Source organism: Siphateles boraxobius, unplaced genomic scaffold (genome assembly GCF_051911475.1).
Source record: "Siphateles boraxobius isolate OS27281-9 unplaced genomic scaffold, OSU_SipBor_1 6, whole genome shotgun sequence".
NCBI classification, from domain to species: Eukaryota; Metazoa; Chordata; class Actinopteri; order Cypriniformes; family Leuciscidae; genus Siphateles; species Siphateles boraxobius.
The window spans coordinates 3,081,780-3,104,074 of record NW_027509186.1 but is presented as its reverse complement, the minus strand read 5'-3'; the positions used below and the strand labels follow the sequence as shown (position 1 = coordinate 3,104,074).

Below are 22,295 nucleotides of genomic sequence, written 5' to 3'. Positions count from 1 at the left end.
AATCTTGCTTCAAAGAGAATATGGTGCGTGTACATTTTCTAATCGCTAGGTGTCAGTACACTCGCTGGCTGTTACCTAGAGTGCCACGGGCTTGCTATTTGCTACAAACAACTGCGCCTTTGACACAAGTTTACAATAACGATAAGAGCGCGGCCAGTCAACAGCATTGAAGCGTGTGAAAAGGCTTTCCATACAAGTAGCAGTGAGTTTTTGTTCTTTTTCCTAGCATTATTTTCCTTTAATGACTATTATAATCAGTCTAATAGGCTGCATTCTCACTAATTTGCAAATATATTTTGACATACCAGAGGTTTTGACGGCCGTTCTGAATCTTCGAAGAAGGAAACGCAATGCATTGGAGGACACTCTTTTTTCTGCGCAAATACGATTCATTTTGCTGTGCGTTCGCAAGCAGCACGCACGCTTCTCGAGCAAGAGCCCGGATAGCTCAGTCGGTAGAGCATCAGACTTTTAATCTGAGGGTCCAGGGTTCAAGTCCCTGTTCAGGCGAACGAGCTTCTTTTTGTGGAGCGGTACGTTTTGTTGTTGAGTTCATGCTGATCTACACTGGCCCCGGGCAGCGACGCTGCAAGGCACCAAGCCAAACGACATGCCACTTTCAGCCAGCTTGTAGTCGTGGCCGAGTGGTTAAGGCGATGGACTAGAAATCCATTGGGCTCTCCCCGCGCAGTTTCGAATCCTGCCGACTACGTTGACTAATGGTGGGGGACAAAGACGATTCTGTTCAGTATCGCGATATTTTGCGCACGCAATTATATCGATACAGTAGCGCAAAGTATTGCGATATTTAATTATAAAATTAATTATAAAATAGTTAATATTACTAGGCTAACGTTACAGTAAATCCATGGTAAATGATGGGAATTTGTAGACGGAAAAGCCTTCTGACTGTATCGTTGCGCACAGTGTTTCTCCTGTTTGTCAGCGCTGTTTCATCTGCCTTTAAACTGGTTTAAATCACGGAGACGTGTGTTCTTCGCTGAACTCAAGCACTTCTCACTGGATCTCGTGACCGAGACCGATCAGAGTAAACGCCTCAGCTCTGGTGAGCTCGCGCGCGCTGCCGTTTGGACTTTGAGCCAAACTGATTAATGGTCCGTGTGGCGCGCGGTTCAAATGAGTTTCGTTCTGCTTTTGGCGCATAAACATTATCAAACATTTATCGACCTCTTGATATCGTTTTATCAAGAATAATTATATCGCGATAATTATCGTTATCGTTTTATCGCCGAGCTCTACTAGCAGTTCAAGAGCACCAAGATTTTTTTATATGTTTGTGTGGTGTGTTTTTAATTGGAAATTGATCAATTTGACGCAAGTCTTGTTTTTTTGTGGTTTTCATTTTGTTAATCTTTCTACAGCAACAACCCCAGAAGATGTACTGAAGCGGTACAATAAAGGTCTTTACGCCTTCAAGAAAGAAGGGAGTATCAGTAAGGCATGCACCAAAGTCGGGGTTGACCGAAATACACTGGCATTAACAGCTGTTGTGGCTGAAATACAGCTTGTTGATCCAGAATTTTACCAAAGCATCTCAAAGTTCAGAGTCAAGGAGGAGAAACTCTGCGACTTTGCAAAGAGGTGCCTGCAGTCACTGACAGCAGACCTAAGGTCTCACATAGAAAAATCCAAAAAAGAGCGTAAACTGCTGCCAATAAAATATAAATTGAGATAGAAAGACAAAACCTCCAATCCACTTATTTAATTATGTTTTGACATTATTGTCAAGGTAAATTTTGTAATTCACGCCAGTTCACTGTGCTACACTGTGATGTTCCTTAAACCATCCCCAAAATTGTCAAATTAACCTAAGTTACCATTTCAGAACAATAATTAATATCAAGAATTATACAATGCTGTTCTAGTGTTAACCCAGCTGCAAGTACACTGAAGTTTTGCTTCAGAATCTGTTAAACTGTTGAGTTTAATGTGTGTTAATAAACATTGTTTAGCTTTACTACATTTCCCCCCCTCTTTTTTGCAGTCCTCTATACTTGATTTACTGAGAAGTAATCAAGGTTTAATACTTGGACATTTTACCGATGCAATTGTTAAATTACTTTCAAGTAATTGGGAAGTTCCTATGAAATTATCATGTAACAATACTGATGGTACACAACATTGACCCTATCAATTACACTATAAATTAAGTGGACAGTTCCTTAGGAGTTACCATGTAAGTACACTGTAAATACAGTGTTGCACAGAAGTTTGGGTTTTGCATATTAGACAGTAGGTTATGACCGTTTTACACTTTATATTAAGTAGACAGTTCCTGAGGAGTTACCATGTAAGTACACTGTAAATACAGTGTTGCACAGAAGTTTGGGTTTTGCATATTACACAGTAGGTTATGACCGTTTTACACTTTATATTAAGTAGACAGTTCCTGAGGAGTTACCATGTAAGTACACTGTAAATACAGTGTTGCACAGAAGTTTGGGTTTTACATATTACACAGTAAGGACAGACCGTTTTACACAGTTCCTGAGGAGTTACCATGTAAGTGCACTGTAAATACAGTGTTTTACAGTAGTTTGGGTTTTGCATATTACACAGTAGATTATGACCGTTTTACACTTTATATTAAGTAGACAGTTCCTGAGGAGTTACCATGTAAGTACACTGTTAATACAGTGTTTTAATGTAGTTTGGGTTTTGCATATTACACAGTAGGTTATGACCGTTTTACACTTTATATTAAGTAGACAGTTCCTGAGGAGTTACCATGTAAGTACACTGTTAATACAGTGTTTTACAGTAGTTTGGGTTTTGCATATTACACAGTAGGTTATGACCGTTTTACACTTTATATTAAGTAGACAGTTCCTGAGGAGTTACCATGTAAGTACACTGTTAATACAGTGTTTTACAGTAGTTTGGGTTTTGCATATTACACAGTAGGTTATGACCGTTTTACACTTTATATTAAGTAGACAGTTCCTGAGGAGTTACCATGTAAGTACACTGTTAATACAGTGTTTTACAGTAGTTTGGGTTTTGCATATTACACAGTAGGTTATGACCGTTTTACACTTTATATTAAGTAGACAGTTCCTGAGGAGTTACCATGTAAGTACACTGTTAATACAGTGTTTTACAGTAGTTTGGGTTTTGCATATTACACAGTAGGTTATGACCGTTTTACACTTTATATTAAGTAGACAGTTCCTGAGGAGTTACCATGTAAGCACACTGTAAATACAGTGTTGCACAGAAGTTTGGGTTTTACATATTACACAGTAAGGACAGACCGTTTTACACAGTTCCTGAGGAGTTACCATGTAAGTACACTGTAAATACAGTGTTTTACAGTAGTTTGGGTTTTGCATATTACACAGTAGGTTATGACCGTTTTACACTTTATATTAAGTAGACAGTTTCTGAGGAGTTACCATGTAAGTACACTGTTAATGCAGTGTTTTACAGTAGTTTGGGTTTTGCATTTTACACAGTAGGTTATGACCGTTTTACACTTTATATTAAGTAGACAGTTCCTGAGGAGTTACCATGTAGGTACAGAGTAAATACAGTGTTGCACAGAAGTTTGGGTTTTATTATACAGTAAGGACCGACCGTTTTACACTTTATATTAAGTAGACAGTTCCTGAGGAGTTACCATGTAAGTACACTGTAAATACAGTGTTGCACAGTAGTTTGGGTTTTGCATATTACACAGTAGGTTATGACCGTTTTACACATTATATTAAGTGGACAGTTCCTGAGGAGTTACCATGTAAGTACACTGTAAATACAGTGTTTTACAGTAGTTTGGGTTTTGCATATTACACAGTAGGTTATGACCGTTTTACACTTTATATTAAGTAGACAGTTCCTGAGGAGTTACCATGTAAGTACACTGTTAATACAGTGTTTTACAGTAGTTTGGGTTTTGCATATTACACAGTAGGTTATGACCGTTTTACACTTTATATTAAGTAGACAGTTCCTGAGGAGTTACCATGTAAGTACACTGTAAATACAGTGTTGCACAGAAGTTTGGGTTTTATTATACAGTAAGGACCGACCGTTTTACACTTTACATTAAGTGGACAGTTCCTGAGGAGTTACCATGTAAGTACACTGTAAATACAGTGTTGCACAGAAGTTTGGGTTTTATTATACAGTAAGGACCGACCGTTTTACACTTTACATTAAGTGGACAGTTCCTGAGGAGTTACCATGTAAGTACACTGTTAATACAGTGTTTTAAATAATACAGTAAGGATGACCTTTTTAGACTTTATATTGTTTACCGTTGCTGAGGTGAGGAGTTACCGTGTAAGTACACTGTAATTCAACATTAGTCCTGCCAGTCATAAATACATGGTATAAACATAGGAATCATCCTGGTATACATATAGTTTCAGTGTATTCCAAACTGTAACTGCAGTATTGGATTCCATGTGGAATTTCAACAACTTGATTAAATGCATATTGTTGTTACAAAATGTAGTTACATAATTCCTGTTACACGTGTGCTTACTGAAGTGAAAAAAGTGTTGTTACCAATGTACTGTTACACATTTGTACTTACGCATACCATTCCGTGAGTTGTTACATATGTGTAGGTACACAAATATTACAGCTGTAGATACTATGTACCAGTGTGTACTTACGCTGTAGTTACATACTATGTACACATGTAGTTACCATGTAGGTTCACAGGTATTAGGGCCACTTAATATAAAGTGGGACCGAAAAGGGTTATGTTGGTAAGAAACCGTTTTGTCTGCAAGCTAAAGATGACAAGGCCCCTTTGTATTCAGGGACACGTCGGGTAGACCGGTAGCTCGCCGTGATCGTATAGTGGTTAGTACTCTGCGTTGTGGCCGCAGCAACCCCGGTTCGAATCCGGGTCACGGCAAGATTTTCTGGGTGCCATTGAAATTGAGCTCCATGTCACCACCTCTCCTCACCCCGTCCTTCAGACTTCTCTTTTTGTGCACGGCGCGTGCCCTTGTTGTGCTCTAGGTGTTTGAGTGAATTGAAACTGGGACCTTCTTTGAAAGCACGAGCTCTCAGGTTCGAACCCTTAGAGAAAACACTGAAAACGAAACGCTCCTATTTATTTCGGAAGAATCTTGCTTCAGAGAGAATATGGTGCGTGTATATTTTCTAATCGCTAGGTGTCAGTACACTCGCTGGCTGTTACCTAGAGTGCCGCGGGCTTGCTATTTGCTACAAACAACTGCGCCTTTGACACAAGTTTACAATAACGATAGGAGTGCGGCAAGTCAACACCATTGAAGCGTGTGAAGAGGCTTTCCAGACAAGTAGGAGTGAGTTTTTGTTCTTTTTCCTAGCATTATTTTCCTTTAATTACTATTATAATCAGTCTAATAGGCTGCATTCCCACTAATTTGCAAATATATTTTGACATAGCAGACGTTTTGACGGCCATTCTGAATCTTCGAAGAAGGAAACACAATGCATTGGAGGACACTCTTTTTTCTGCGCCAATACGATTCATTTTGCTGTGCGTTCCCACGCAGCACGCACGCTTCTCGAGCAAGAGCCCGGATAGCTCAGTCGGTAGAGCATCACACTTTTAATCTGAGGGTCCAGGGTTCAAGTCCCTGTTCAGGCGAACAAGCCTCTTATTGTGGAGCGAGATTTTTTTTTTTGTGGAGTACGTTTTGTTGTTGAGTTCTTGCTGATCTACACTGGCCTCGGGCAGCGACGCTGCAAGGCACCAATCCACAAACGACGTGCCCCTTTCAGCCAGCTTGTAGTCGTGGCCGAATGGTTAAGGCAATGGACTAGAAATCCATTGGGGTCTCCCCGCGCAGGATCGAATCCTACCGACTACGTTGACAGCATGAGCCTGCTTTAGTTTGTAACCTTCTGGAGGCCTAGCTTAAACTTTATAAAAAATGAAATTCAGTTGAATCCGATTCAATCAACATGTCCATTTTTTCTGAATTCAAGTGCCATAGAATCCCATACATTGCACTAAAGTGTTACTTTAAAGGTCATGTACTGCAGGTCAGTGTTACTTTAATGTTTGGTTAATTCTAGCATGAACTGAATTGCAGTGCTTTGTCAACATTACTGCATTTCTGGATAAACTTGCCAGAGGGTTAAAGACTCTAGCTTGAGCCTGCAGCCAAAGGTTAGGTTTGTCAGAAGTGGGATTCAAACCCACGCCTCCAGGGGAGACTGCGACCTGAACGCACAGCAAGTGCCTCGTTGGCGGTACCTGACAGCCGTGCGTCTGTAAAATCGTGTGTCTGTAAAATCTATCCAGACAAATCACCGCACATAGTCCATTTTTGTCCATCTTTGAGTTTGAGCAGATTCCATCCAATCTCTGCTCATATTCTCTTTTTTGGCTGTCCAATGAAATGATAAACTGCTATAATGTGGCGGTCATTTTGGACCAGGAAAAATGACCACGTAGTCAATTTTTGTCAATCTTTGAGCACAAACACCGCTTAAGTTATTTATATCCCGCTGTTATTTATATTCCGCTCAGGTATGTTATTTATAGTTATTGTATTTATTGTTAATGAAATGGCTTACGTTTTCTGTTTTTTAGGAATAGTAAGATTGCCTCCGTAAAACATCTCTGTAATCCCTCATTTTGGGCCCTTGCCATGATGACTTAATGTAATTACACTATAACATGAATACAACTGCGTATCTGTCATTACAGAAAATGTCCAAACAACAATCCAAAAGCCACAAGGCTATGGATGATACTGAGTGGGTCTCGCGCTTTAGGTCTTTTGCCTCCACTGGTATCTGGCCATCAGATGCAGGTAACCGACCTGCTCCAAGGCAAAAGAAGTGGTACAGTCTGTATCAGAAGGTATGTAGAAAAAGTATCAAAAGGAATATATATATATATATATATATATATATATATATATATATATATATATATATATATATTAATTTTGAGTAGTAGACATATTATATTTTCAGTATGTACAGTATGAGCATAAAACAAGAACTTGTACAAATAAATATAAGTGGCATCTTTTGTTCTGTTTACAGATAGAGAAGTGCCCTCTTCAGCTGAGAGGACAGCTAACGCTTTTCTCCCAGCCACAGATGTGTTTGTGTGGATTTCATCCTCATAAGGTAGGCTAATTTGGGCTCTTTCAGTTTAACTACAGCTGATGCAGTGTGCACACAATATAAAGATGTGGTATCTCTTAACATTAATGTATTCTTGGACAATTTCTGTTGTTTCTATCTGGGTTGGTTTGGCAACAGGTCTGTTCCACAGCAGAGGAAATTGCGTAGTAGGTAAAAGAAGGTCATAAGGTTGAAACTAACTACATCACTAATAACTGAATAAAAAACCCACATCTAAATTTGTCACGTCATTTGCATGAAAGGGGTTCTTATACATTATTGTTTATACTATTAATATAGAATAAAACAGTAGTATTGTGCTTTCATTAAATCACTGGTGATTTTGTCCATCATCTTTCTAAGTCTTTCATACTGTATTTCATACTGTATATATGCACTGTTTTATACATTTTTGTTATGCAGCAGCAAGTGCCTACAGCCTCATCTAGACCCACAATCAGTGCAGACCAATCAACTAGTGGTCAATGTAGCTCCTTAATGGTAGGTAGATTTTATAGCATTATGTGAGAGAGAATTCATAATGGAAATATTTTATATTCTTGTCATATTTCAGCTCCCAACCACTGCTCCAGTAGAACGTCCCACAGCTGACACTACACCCGCAAGTTTGGTGAAAAGGCCCAAGCTCACCCTTTCCTCGGTACATATGATGGCATGTGTTTTAAAATGGTTCACAGTTGTCATATTAATACTTCTCTCTTTAAAGTTTAATAAGTCCAAATTTGGTGGAAAGCATGTGGAGAGTGCAAAGCCAAATTTACATGTTGGACGGAAAGCTCATGTAAGTAATGAATAATTATTATTTCTTTGCTACAAAAAAAAAATTCCAATGATACAATTTTTTTATACCTTGTATTTTTAGACTCATTCAACCACTGCTACAAATGCAGCTGCCCGTGTGTGTGAGGCTCCAGTGCTAGCAGGTGGTCCTCCTCAAACCATCTCTCCACCACAGCCTCCAAGTGCAGAATCATTTTTTCTTGCTCCTCCATTACCGCCTCCAAAACAACGGCATCGGCCAGTGGAGGGGCAGAGTTTAGGAGTGAATGTGGTAAAACATTGCACTTGTTACTATGTTTGGTTAGTATTTTTTTGTCTTTATTTGACCTGTCCTTTTCTGTCTACAGAGCGCATTCCAGCCTGAGCACTCTGCTGCAGTTCCTCTCCTGTGGCCTAAAACCATGCCCCAGGAGGATCACCAATGGGTCTCCACAGGATTGTTCAGAGTTGGTGCTCGTGGGAATTTGGAGCTCCAGGACCATCTCCAGTTGTGGTATTTCCCTCCACAGCCATCCCTTATTTACCACCAGGCACCAACATCAGCCAGATTTTTTGCCCATCCCTTACTGTGGATGCCGTATAGGCTGTGGAAAGTCAGGCTGCTGTGCGCGGACCAAGCCTGTAAAAGCCCTCTGACTAGTGGAGGTCTTCACAGACGGGTGCGTCAGGTCCTTGACATTGACCGCTTTTACAACCTGGTCACAGAGACTCTGATTTGCTCCAAGTGCCGCCGCAGCTACCTGTCTTGGAATAGGGAAATACTTGAGCAGCTGGACATGGCCCATCGTTCTGAGTTTAGGGTCATTCTTACCCGCCGGTATGTTACATTATTGTGTGATTTTTGTCAGTTGCTTATCCATGTATATTTAATTTATTTCTTATTACAGATATGCCTGTGACATCAGGGTGATACGCCTCCTACGGGAACGTGGTCTGGGGAATGGCCCTGTCCGACTGATTGGCCAATTGAAAGAGAACCACAGTGAAGAGTGGCTGGAAAGGGTTGCGCGGTATACCAGCAAGTGTGCTTCTTTTACCAGCAAAAGTTGCCTGATGCCACCAACATTTGAAGAGCCTCCCCAACCTGTGGCAATTCCCAGCTATAAGTGGCTTTCAGTGGTGTACAGCCAAGACATCCTGTTCAGGCTGGAGGATATCAAGGCTAGTATCACCTCCACTTATGGATCCTTCTTAAAACTGGATTCCACCAGAAAGGTACATCTTTAATTATTATTGTATTGAGGTTATGCAAATTCTATTTATATTTAAATCTAAATAGAAATGGAACCTCAAATGAATGAACAACTTAAACAATAACATAAGATGGAATGTCAAATTGAGGGACAATTCAAAGATTAAAACAAGAATAACATTGCAGAGATAACCACTAAATTTTTTTTATGACATTACACGCATAAGCTCTATATTAATGCAATAGAACCATTGAAGGTGTTGCTACTATTGGTTTAATATATATGTTTGTTTTAGATCACCAAAAAGCTCTCAGGACCGGCAAAAGGCACTGCACAGTGGCTGACATCCGTTGGTAACGAGATGGGTCAAGTGCTCATCAGTGTCTTGACTTCTGGTGAGGGACCAGGTTTGGATCTTATGGCATCTGGCTTGGTAGACAGGTATGTTACCTGTAATACATTTTCACTTACATGTAATTTTACTTGTCCTTAGTTTAGAATTTACTATTTACAATTTGCATTTGTAATTTACTGTTGTTTGATGATGAAATTCTTTAATTATTTTTGATAATTATTTCTCGCAGGTATAAAGCTGCAGGTGTAGACCCTCCTGTTGCTCTCTATGTGGACTGTGGCTGCTGCAAGGATGTGGGTGAGACCAAGCTGAAGGCCAGATTTGCTGGATGGCCTAACTTGATTGTTCGCCTCGACATCTGGCACTATATGCGACACCTGGCTGTGGGATGCACCACTGATGCACACCAGCTCTATCCCACTTTCATGGCTCTTATATCAGCATGTATTTTTGAGTGGGATGCTGCTGATGTCAACAAGTTGAGAGAGGCAAAAAGAGCACAGCTAAAAGAGCAAGGCCTGATGGCTCTGACGGAGAAGCAGCTAGATCGGCACATAAAAAAAGATGAGTTAGAGCTGCACTGCAGGAGGAGGACTCGTGGAGAAGACCAAACCATCCGGCTGTTGGATCAGCTCATCAGTGAGCTCATCAGTGACAAGGGTAAGGATGCCCTTGGTGTTCCTCTTCTGGACCCCATCAGAATGCAGCACATCTGGCGTGTTCAGAAGAGACATGTTAAGTGCATTCAGGACCCACCTGGTGTGGCGCTGTACACACAGACTGGCACCATCACCAAGGGAGGAGTGCAACTGCAGACACTGCGCTGTGCCAGAGGTTCTACATCTTTGGAGTCATTCCACTGTCACTTAAACCGGTTCATTCCAGGTACGTGCAACTCACTAATGTTTATGTTTAACAGAAATACTTGACCTTATTCCTTTTTGCCGTTTTTTTGTATTTACTTTAGGAAACAGTGCAAACCCGCTCAACTTCCAGATCTACCTACTAGATGGGTTACATCGCTGGAACCACAACAGGGCAGCAGCTGCTCTGGAGGCAGAGACCTCGGGCCTGCGCACATACTCGGGCGAGCTGGTTCACAGCGTGAATAAAGATTATGAGAAGGTTTTTGGCAGGAAGCTGATTCCTTCTTTTACACCACCCGCAAAGTACACAGGTATTCATATTTAATATTGTATGTTTATGCTCATAGTTCTTTCTCTGTTTCTATGTAGTTTTTTTTATTTTTTTTTTATATTGGTTTTGCATTTTCAGGTGAACTGATTGGAGTGCAGTACCTGTTGAGGCAGAACAATTAACCTCTACAGTGTATGGCGCCAGACTCCGGGGAGGCAAATACATTGCTGGAGCAGTTGGAAGAGCCAGTAGAGACTGATGAGGGCTTTGAAGAACTTGAACATATTGAGGTCACTCTTGCCGATTTACTTTTGGACACATCTGATATGATCTCAGTGCTACCTGCTTCTTGTGCTCCTGAGCTTTCTGGTCAGTCCGCTCCTCCTGTCCAGTCGCCTCACCTGCTGGGGGTCCCATCTGCACCCGCTCCTCCTGTCCAGTCCACTCACCTGCTGGGGGTCCAACATGCGTCTGCTCCTCCTGTCCAGTCCACTCACCTGCTGGGGGTCCAACATGCGTCTGCTCCTCCTGTGCAGTCCACTCACCTGCTGGGGGTCCAACATGCGTCTGCTCCTCCTGTCCAGTCCACTCACCTGCTGGGGGTCCAACATGCGTCTGCTCCTCCTGTCCAGTCCACTCACCTGCTGGGGGTCCAACATGCATCTGCTCCTCCTGTCCAGTCCACTCACCTGCTGGGGGTCCAACATGCGTCTGCTCCTCCTGTCCAGTCCACTCACCTGCTGGGGGTCCAACATGCATCTGCTCCTCCTGTCCAGTCCACTCACCTGCTGGGGGTCCAACATGCGTCTGTTCCTCCTGTCCAGTCCACTCACCTGCTGGGAGTCCAACATGCGTCTGCTCCTCCTGTCCAGTCCACTCACCTGCTGGGGGTCCAACATGCGCCTGCTCCTCCTGTCCAGTCCACTCACCTGCTGGGGGTCCAACATGCGTCTGCTCCTCCTGTCCAGTCCACTCACCTGCTGGGGGTCCAACATGCATCTGCTCCTCCTGTCCAGTCCACTCACCTGCTGGGGGTCCAACATGCGTCTGCTCCTCCTGTCCAGTCCACTCACCTGCTGGGGGTCCCATCTGCACCCGCTCCTCCTGTCCAGTCCACTCACCTGCTGGGGGTCCAACATGCGTCTGCTCCTCCTGTCCAGTCCACTCACCTGCTGGGGGTCCCATCTGCACCCGCTCCTCCTGTCCAGTCCACTCACCTGCTGGGGGTCCCGTCTGCACCCGCTCCTCCTGTCCAGTCCACTCACCTGCTGGGGGTCCAACATGCGTCTGCTCCTCCTGTCCAGTCCGCTCACCTACTGGGGGTCCAACATGCGTCTGCTCCTCCTGTCCAGTCCACTCACCTGCTGGGGGTCCCGTCTGGGTTACCTGGACAATCTACATCTTCAGAGGAAGTTGTAAGAGAAATACCAGTATGCTTTATATTTATTGATGTTTGACCTTCTTGAAATACTTCAAATCTAATGTAATACTTCCTCCTAGGCCGTGGATGAACAGAGTTTGGCAGGAATGGATCGTGTTGATGAACTTGCGGAATACTTGGTGGAGCTAAGAAATGAAAAAGGCCTCACTCTTACCAATCAGCAGGCCAGCACCATTGTGGGTCTTTGGCAGAACTTGGAGCAACACGATAAGGACCGGATTTCTTACGCTGCTCGACATCAGGAGAGACTGCTCACTGGTCGGTTTAGGTCTCCGAAAAAGAAGGCTGTATTTGCAGGAGTTGAAAGCACAAAAAGGTGTGTACTTGGTTCTACTGGTTCAGCTGCTCATTGGCCAAACTGCAGCCGTCTTGTAGAAACAATATTTATCAGATTGTGCAACATTCATAATAGCCCCAAGAAAATTGGACACCAAACCCTTTCAAGATGGTCACTAATTCTAAATGATTATAAAAAGATTTGACAGCTCATTTTAATCAACGGCATTATTATGAAAGATACAACTCTGCAACTTGTTACTGTAAATCAGACCACGTTGATACAGTGGCATAACAAAAGATTCAAGGCACAAGAAGTTGCAATTCTGATGCAAGGGTTGGTACTGCCTGATGAACGCCCTGTTGCCAGTGAACCACTACTCCCAGTAAACACTAGGCCCACTCAAGTCACACCACACATGCATGAACACACTTACAACATGCCACCTGACACGGCTGGGTTGGCAAAAACCAAGCTAGTTGTCAAAGATAGAGCTGAGCTGAGAGCCATACAGACAAAACAACATACAGCTCAGCCAGGAGTTTTTTACATGCCACTAATAGTGCCACCAACCACTACAGCAAGTAGCATTCTGCTTCTGCTGTAAAGTGTACATTATATGTTTTATATTTCGACGTGAAAAGAATAAAAAATATTTTTTAAATATTTTATTGATCTGTTTTATGTTTATTGTTTTGTTAATGGCTGATAGTGACAGTGATGTGATATAGCAGGCTTAGGTGGAGTGTTCGAAGTCAAATTACATAAAAGAAGAGATACATGCAGAATGCCCATACTGTTTATTTATTTTTTAAATGAAGGTTACAGTAATAGGTGGTAGTTTACTATTAATCATTATTAGATACTCCTGCAATATATCAGTACACTAAATGTTCTTCCATTCTACCATTTGATAATACTGGGTCATCAATGCAGAGTGTTTATAAAGTTAGATCATTGGGAAGTCCCTAAAAATGTGGTTCAGTACCTCCTTTTGATCAAAAGAAGAAAAAATTTAAATGCAATGTGTTAATAATTAAATACATGGTTAATTGCCTGCAAGCTGAACTGCATCCCTTATATTGCACTAAATAAATCTTGAAATGAATAAAAAAGACATTAGACCCAGCAAGAAAACTCATGTTCTTGCTGGGGATCGAACCCGGACCAAGCCAAATGACATGCCCCTTTCAGCCAGCCTGTAGTCGTGGCCATACCCTCCATTTTCTGGACTGCCTCCGAGTTCCTAACAGTAGAACGAGGTCCGACCGAGGTCTGAACCAGCTCCTAACCAGGTCCGAACTCATTCCTAACGAGATCAAAGAATTTCAAACAAGGTCCGAACACAGGTCCAAACAGTCTAGGTCACGTGACGCGAGAGGAGGCGCGGTTATCGCTTTAGAGTGGCGGCCATTTTTTCTACAACACAAACACAAAATCAACACAAACACATCAACATAAAACACGGGAAAAAGGTTTGGAAACTTGGGTTATATCATGCTAATATTTATAGCAGTTAGCGTCTAAAGTCATACATTTCCTGTCCAGAGCCAGAAGTGTTGTGAGGACAAATAGCGTTGCTGTTCAATACTCGCTGTAGCAGCTAGGCTACATACTAGCACTGTGTGGTGGCTATGGTGCGGATATTGGTGATATGACAGTGTCATGAGGTTGGAGAGCGAACCCAAACGCAGACAATTTGCAGACACTAAATGTTTATTCTGACACAACAGAAAACAAAAACCCACGAGGGGGCAAAACAGGACAGGAGCAGAGTACAACTAAACTAAGACACGATGACAAACAAATATTCTGACTTGACAAGAAGCAAACTCACAATTCTAATTGAACAGGTCTTCAGATAATATACTCACAGGGATATACACACAAAGATAGACAATGTACCGACATAGGACAGCAAACACAAGGGGATTAAATAGGGAGACACTAATGACAAAGACAGGTGAAGCTGACTAGACAAGGACAGGTGAAACTGACTAGACAATAATGACGAGACGAGGATAACAAGGGGACGGGGTAACGAGACAACACAAGCACATGGCTCAAAACACAAGACCATGTGCTTGCACACAAAACATGATTCTGTCATGATCCTGCCTCAAGACAAGAGAAAATCAAGGACACGAGGGCAGAATCATGACAGACAGAATCAGAAGACCAATAATAACTAATTTATTTGTTTATTAGTTATGCCTCGTAAAGCATATAAAGGAGATTTAAAGGCTCAGTTCTATGTCATATTTCTATGTTCTGAATCACTGTGTTGTGTTTGTTTCCTTTTTCTGTTATCAGAAGATAACTGAGTCTTTAAATCTCCTTTATATGCTTTACGAGGCATAACTAGTCCTCACTTTAGATGAGCTCACAAAATAGTTAACTGACCACTACTAAATGCTTTATAACAACTTGAATTAACCCTAAATTACAGTAGAAATACATGTAAATAAAGCATTTACTAACACACTAAGTAACTATTACTATGTCTAAATAATCATATGTATGAATGTACATTTTAATAGTTTATTAATCATTTACATACACTTTCTAAGTGATCTTATGAACCACTGACAGTTCCTACATAACTGGTTTGTAAATAATGCAATACTTCCTTTAGAAATGATAAATTGATAAATAATGTAAAAGTATGAAAATACAATTTTTAAACATTATAGAAATGCTTTTAAATCAAGAATAAAGCATTTATAGCTGTATTTATAAAATATGTTAATGTTTTATCACAAAATGTATGAAATGCTGTTTCATTTAAATGTTGGCTGAATTAACCAATTTACATAAACAAATGTTGATTGACACGTTTTTAACGATTTAAAAAAAGTTTTAGTATTTCTTACTTTGTTTCAAGTTTAAGTGTTGGAAAGAAAAATGATACCGAGGCTGGTTTTCATGGTAATCCTGAAAAATATTGCAGAATGTCCTTCCGTCTAACAGTATGTCATTCCGGCTAACAATGACACAGGAAATTAATTTAACCCGTATTTGTGTGTTAGATTACACAATTCATTTTTTTTGTTGAGTTAAGGATAAAACAAGTCTTATTTACTTTATTGGAATACATTTTTAAACATTTCCCAGCTTTTTTTTTTATTTGGTTCTAAATTTTGAGCTATCAGCAGCCAAAAATGAGCCCATGTCTATATGAAATCCCAAATTGATTATATTAATTATTATTAAAATGTAGTTTTCCAAGCACTAATTGTTTGTTGAGCTCCAATTATGGATATCAGTACATTTGTATATGCCAACAATGGTAGCAATGTAATTCATTTAAAAATTCATTACGTTACCTAGGAATTTTCATGGGGAAAAATAACTGATTCACCAAAAAAAAGGGTTAATTACATTCTTGAAATGTGTACATGTAATTGCATTACATACACAACACTCTAATAAGTATATAAAGTCCTAAAATTTGAATTTTCTGCCAGTTTTATTTTTTTTTATATGAATGAATTTTTTTTACATGTATGTATGTTATGTATGTATGAATGTATGTATGTATGTATGTATGTATGTATGCATGTATTTGACATGTATAATTTCCTCTGTTTGTCTGTCTGTCTACACACATAGCCTAGCTTGACATTAACCTGTTTTATATTTAATGTTTGCAGATGACTAAGACAGGAAAGCCAGATAGTTACTGGAGGGACATCTGCTTAAAATATGCCCATGGCCAATACCACTTTTCAACTGGCAAACGGCCAGGGGCCAAGAAATGGAAAAAGGCATTGGAGAAAATTGATGCTTGCCCCCTGCAGAGCCATTCTACTAAGGATCTGTTTGGGAGAAGCCTTCGGTGCTCTTGTGGGTTCCACAAGGTAGGTGAAATTTACTATTTTTTACTAATTGATTGTTTGTTTGTTTTTTCCTCTGGTGAGCTTCAGCGATTTTGCAGTAATGCCTGATGTTTTCAAAGCCTGTCTGCTTTTTTTGTCTTTTTTCTAGTTGTTTCTAGTAGCATGTCTGAATAAACATTATTCTATTCATTATTCTATTTTAAGTCATGATGAGTCACTGTAGCATGTGGATTTATTTATTGAACAATATGTATCTGTACAATTCTGGAGAAAACTAGTAGTGTAGGATTCTTAGTTGCATGTAGCATGTCCCTCTTTTTGTACCCCCCCCCCCCCCAAGCCAAGCCAGCAGATATGTCATCAGGTGCTGGGTCCAGTGAGGCAGGAGGAGTTGAGATGGAAGCAGGGCGAGTCAGCACGGAGTTAGGGAGAGGAGGCATGGAGACATGTAGAGGAGACACGGAGGCAGGGAGAGTCCGAGACAACACGGAGGCAGGGAGAGTCCGAGGCGACACGGAGGCAGGGAGAGTCCGAGACAACACGGAGGCAGGGAGAGTCCGAGACGACATGGAGGCAGGGAGAGTCCGAGACAACACGGAGGCAGGGAGAGTCCGAGACGACACGGAGGCAGGGAGAGTCCGAGACGACACGGAGGCAGGGAGAGTCCAAGACGACAGGGAGGCAGGGAGAGTCCGAGACGACACGAAGGCAGGGAGAGTCCGAGACGACACGGAGGCAGGGAGAGGAGACACGGAAGCACGGAGAGTCCGAGACGACACAGAGGCAGGGAGAGGAGACACTGAGGCAGGGAGAGTCCGAGACAACACAGAGGCAGGGAGAGGAGACACAAAGGCAGGGAGAGTCCGAGACAACACAAAGGCAGGGAGAGTCCGAGACAACACAGAGGCAGGGAGAGGAGACACAAAGGCAGGGAGAGTCCGAGACAACACAAAGGCAGGGAGAGTCCGAGATAACACAGAGACAGGGAGAGGAGACACAGAGGCAGGGAGAGGAGACACAAAGGCAGGGAGAGGAGACACAGACACAGGAGCATCAGTGGCAGGACAGGGAGTGCAGTGGTACAAGTGCAACCAGCTTGTGGAGGCAGAGAAATTTTCAGAGCACCTGTCTGACCACCACACGGAGGAGATGTGTGACACCTGTGGGGCCAAGGTGCAGGGTACTGTTGGTCTTTTGAACCATATCCAACTGGTTCACTATGCAGCATTCATAATGCCATGACCGCAAAAGCTACCACCAAAGCACTACAAAAGCACTACCACCACAAAAGTGCTATCATCACAGACAACGCCATCTCTGCTCCCTCCGTTAAGTAGCTCTGCCATGCCACACCACACTGCAACTTTACCAACTTCAAAACCAAAACCAACTTCAAACAATTGGAAAGGTTTTCTTCCTGAGCAGTTTCGGAGAGTAGTACAGGAAGCAGATCAGGTGTGGATTGACAAATGCCTATATGAGCCTACAGGCCAGCTGAAACCAAAAATCCAAGCCTGCTGGTTTCACCCCTCACTGGAGCCCAAACCATCTCCTCCTGAGCCTGGGTGGTACTACCGGCAGAGGATGTTCATCTGGGCACCAATGAGGATGTGGGGGATTCCTTTAAAATGCCCACAATGTTCCCGTAAAATGAACAGCTCAGGGATCTACAGAAAGGTCAGGGAGGTGATTGATGTAGATAGCCGCTACTACCTAGTGGGAGGGGACTATCCACGTTGCAGCAAGTGCTCTCAGCCGGTCTGTCCATGGAGCCAGCATATACTCTCTCAGGTGGATGTGGCACACAGGAGCCTGTTCCCCGCTGTCCTCACAACACAGCTGGCTCTGGACAGGAAATGTAAGACTTTCCTGAAGCCAAGGACCAGTGGTAACAGTTCCTCCTACCTCCAGTCTGCAATAGAGGAAGCGCACAGCAAAGAGTGGGCACGGCAGACTATCCGCTACCTCTCAGACTGTGAGCATCACATGAAGATGGCTACCTTCGTCCCCTCTGCAGCCTTATATCTTCCTCCACCACCCTTCAGGCCCCTTCCACTTGCTCAATGGTTCGAGACGGTCCACTCCAACGAAATCCTCAGCCATGTGGATGAGATGAAGGGAGTGATCACTTCTACCTATGGTAGAATTCTTAAAATGGATTCAACAAAGAAGGTTAGGATTTCAACAGTAAAAAAGTATATCAAATAGAACATGTATAATTACAACAAAACAGGAAATTGGAAATTGGACATTGCTTGTGTTTGTTTTACACATCACCAAAAAGCTGGCTGGCGGGATCGGGGACAGTGCTGCATGGATGTCAAACATCGGCAATGAGTTTGGCCAGGTGTTGAACTCTGTTCTGACAACAGGTGAAGGTGCAGGGTTGGAAGAGTTGTGCCAAGGCATCCTCACTCGGTAAAAGAATGCGGGCCAAGCTGAACCTGAGGTCATCTATGTCGACCGGGATTGCTACAGCCAGTCAGGTGGGTGAAAAACTTTCTCACTCTCTCACTCACTCTCACTCACTCACTCACTCACTCACTCACTCACTCACTCACTCACTCACTCACTCACTCACTCACTCACCCTCATACTCACTCACTCTCTCTCACTTACTCTCTCTCTCTCACTCTCTCTCTCTCTCACTCACTCTCTCTCACTCTCACTCACTCTCTCACTCTCACTCACTCTCTCTCTCTCTCTCTCTCTCTCTCTCTCACACACACACACACACACACACACACACTCTCTGTCTCTGTCTCTCTCTCTCTCTCTCTCTCACACACACACACACACACACACACACACACACACACACACACACACACACACACACACACACACACACACACACACACACACACACAGAGTTTACTTAATCATGGTGTAAGTACAGGTGTTGTGGTCTATGTTATTAAGAATGGTTGTTTTTCAGAGGTGTGTCTTCAGTGGCTAAGCTCTTTCACCCATGGAAGTCTGCAGTGCGCTTAGACAGCTTCCATTTCATGAGACGCTTTAACTGCAGGCTCACTACAGAACACCACCCTCTCTATGGCACCTTTTGTGCCAAGCTTTCCTCCTGCATTTTTGAATGGGACCAGGAGGATGTGCAACGCCTGAAGGACGCCAAGAGAGCGGAGTGGAAGAGCAGCCACAGCGGACATGCTCCCACTGAAGAACAGCTCGTGGCCACCATCAGCCCAGGGGAACTAAAGAGACACTGCAGGAGGAGGACGCGTGGAGTGGAGGAGATAAGGAGCATGATTTCAGGGCTGCTGGAATCAGTGTGGGAGCTGACAGACACCACAGGGCTGCGTCTGGTGAGCCATGACAGCATGCGCCACATGTGGTAAGTGCAGCAGAAGCACCTGGAGTGCCTCCAAGACCCTGCAGGTGTTGCACTGTACAAAAAGGTGCGGACACTCCAGAAGGGCGGCAAAGAGCTGGACATCCTTAGGTGTGGTAGGGGGTCCTCCTCCCTGGAGAGTTTTCACCGACATCAGTGTGCTTTTATTCCAGGTACATTTGCATCAAGACATACTGTATTGTATGTATTTTTTAAATGTTATTTTCTGTTATGTGTTGTAATTATTCAAAATAACACAATTACCACTGTCGGGTATTCATATGTATTCACTTTACAATAATGGTTGATAATAATGAACAATACAAAACAGAGTATTTTGTTTCTTAGGCTGGCAGTGCAATGCTGTACACATGCAAATGTACATGCTGGAGGGGGCATCAAGATGGAACATGGGCCGGGCCAAGGAGGCAGTAGATGTGGAGGGGGCCTCAACCCTAAGGAGATTTGATGTTCGCTTGATGTCCCACCTTAATAACTTAAGCCAGCGCGTCCATGGTTGTGCTCTGGTGCCAGAGATCACCCCACCCGGAAAACCTACTGGTAAGAGAGATCTCAGAGCAACACTGGTTGACCAGAGTATTACATGCCCTCCTCCTCTTTTTCTTAGGCACCCCCCTACTCAGAGGACATGCATTTCTTGGGTGCGAAGATTGTGCTATTCATGTAGGAGATGGATGTGTGTATGTATGTGCTTTCTTCATCTTTGTGTTTTATACTGGTTACAGGCGAGCGCATGGCAGTGGAATATTTATTGGCCCAGACCAACAGAGGTGACCTGCTGGCTCCATTGCAGGTCTCTGAAATCCCCTCGCAGGTGCTTGAGGAGGAGGATGAGCCAGATGACACCATCAGCATGCTTGACATTGTCTGCCAGTCAGCTGAGATAGGGGCTGGTGATCCCCCAAGTGCTGTGGCGGGTGACACTGAACCCGGACCCCTCGTCACAGAGGTCAATAACACTTTCTGTAACACCTTACTCAAAAACACAATATTTAACTGCAGTTAATGTGGTTACATTTTAATAACATACATGAATGTAAAATAAGCATTACTCACATATTAGAAACAAGAGTTTACATTTATTTGCTTGTTTTTTTTTTTCTTCACTTATCACTTTTCAGACCAGCCAATGTGACTCGAGGGGCGTTGTGGGATGGGAGGCAGTTGATGCCCTTGCAGCCTACTTAGTTGGCTTGAAACGTACCATCACCGCCTTGTCAGCCAAGGAGGAGGCGGACATAGTCCACCTGTACACAGCTCTCCATGCCATGGACAAGAAACCTTCAAAGTACAAAATAGTAATTATTTTGTACACCAAAATTAAACATAAATTCCATGGAATGAATGAAGCATATGGATGTCTCTTTCACCGTTCAGGTACACCCAGAAGGTTAAGGAAAAAAGCATGTGCGTCAGGAGGACCGTGGAGAGCACCCAGGAAGCCGAGTGGCTCTGCTCCTGGACAGCAGGCGGCAGAGAGGTGCTTGACCACAATTTGCTATCATTTTGGTTCAATACAAATCATTGATTAAGAGACAGCACGTGTCACTGTGAAAAGTATTTATTAAGTGTAAATTATTTTATTGCAATCCCTATTGACATTGTAACTTGGTGGTTCATCACTTTACATCCTTGTTCACAGTCCAGATCATATCATCCTTCTCTCCCACAGGCAATACATGACTCACGGCCAAGCAGCCAGGACCCCGAAGTATACAGGGTCAGTGAGTGTGTTTGCCTCAGACTTGCCAAAGAGTTTGAGCAGTCACGCAACAGGCCAAAGGACACAAAGGGGAAAACCATGCCCATACCTCAGTCCATTGTCAGCGTCTACAGCCACATCAGACAGCTGCTGGAGAACAGCAGGGTTGTCCTGGACCAGACAAACCTGGTTCTGGTGCCGTTTAACAACACCACAGTCTCTTCATGGTATGTGTTATTTCATTTACCTTTCCCATACAGTCAAGACAGTATATAAAGATTTAACCTCAAGAAAAACCTCCACCTGCATGCTTGTTAGAAAGTATGTAATAACCTTAGTGAGGGAGGATAGGCTTACATGTATAAAATAATGAATGTTTGTCTTGTAGGCTGCTTAGGAGGGATAAAAGGAAGGACAGGGACATGGTGCTGCAAGGCACTGTACTTCCCAAACAGCTGCACCTGGCCAAGGAGCCTCTCCCTGTAATGAACACACTTCCAGCTGCCCCTGTGCAACATGCACATGAAGCGATGACATTTGAGGAGCCTGAAAACCACGAGGGGGAAGCTTTCCCCCGCCAGCGCACTCTAGCAGCAAGCCTGTGTTCTCTCCGCCATCTCCACCTCCCCAGTTCCCTCCACAATTTGGGCCAGCTCCTCCATTCCAGCAAGCTCCTCCATTTCTGCATGCTCCTCCATTCCAGCAAGCTCCTCCATTTCTGCATGCTCCTCCATTTCCGTATTCTCCTCCATTTACCGATGCTCCTCCATTTACCCATGCTCCTCCATTTACCCATGCTCCTCCATTTACCCATACTCCTCCATATCCGCATGCGCCTCCATATCTGCATGCTCCTCCATATACCCATGCTCCTCCATTGCAGCAAGCTCCTCCAGAGTGCCTTCCATCCCAGCCAAGGCAACGTGCCTGGAGGCTGAATAAAGCTGCCCAGGAGGATTAGGAGCTAGCGTCAAGGGGGGATCCGCCACGGAAGAGGCTGACAAAAGAAAGTTACCACTACACCTGCAAGGGGTGTGGCCAGGACAAAAATAAAAGAACTGGACACACCCAGC

At 43.2% G+C, this 22,295-nt stretch overlaps 4 non-coding genes across 4 annotated transcripts; all 4 read left to right on the top strand.

Annotated features, from left to right (window-relative positions):
* The first annotated feature begins 437 nt into the window (after positions 1 to 437).
* Positions 438 to 510, top strand: trnak-uuu (transfer RNA lysine (anticodon UUU)). The gene has a single exon. It is a non-coding gene; the product is annotated as a tRNA-Lys (tRNA).
* Positions 511 to 630: 120 nt separating this feature from the next.
* Positions 631 to 712, top strand: trnas-aga (transfer RNA serine (anticodon AGA)). Its single transcript has one exon. It is a non-coding gene; the product is annotated as a tRNA-Ser (tRNA).
* A 4,104-nt stretch (positions 713 to 4,816) lies between these two features.
* trnah-gug (transfer RNA histidin (anticodon GUG)) lies at positions 4,817 to 4,888 on the top strand. The gene has a single exon. It is a non-coding gene; the product is annotated as a tRNA-His (tRNA).
* An 864-nt stretch (positions 4,889 to 5,752) lies between these two features.
* trnas-aga (transfer RNA serine (anticodon AGA)) lies at positions 5,753 to 5,834 on the top strand. The gene has a single exon. It is a non-coding gene; the product is annotated as a tRNA-Ser (tRNA).
* The last annotated feature ends 16,461 nt before the right edge of the window (positions 5,835 to 22,295 follow it).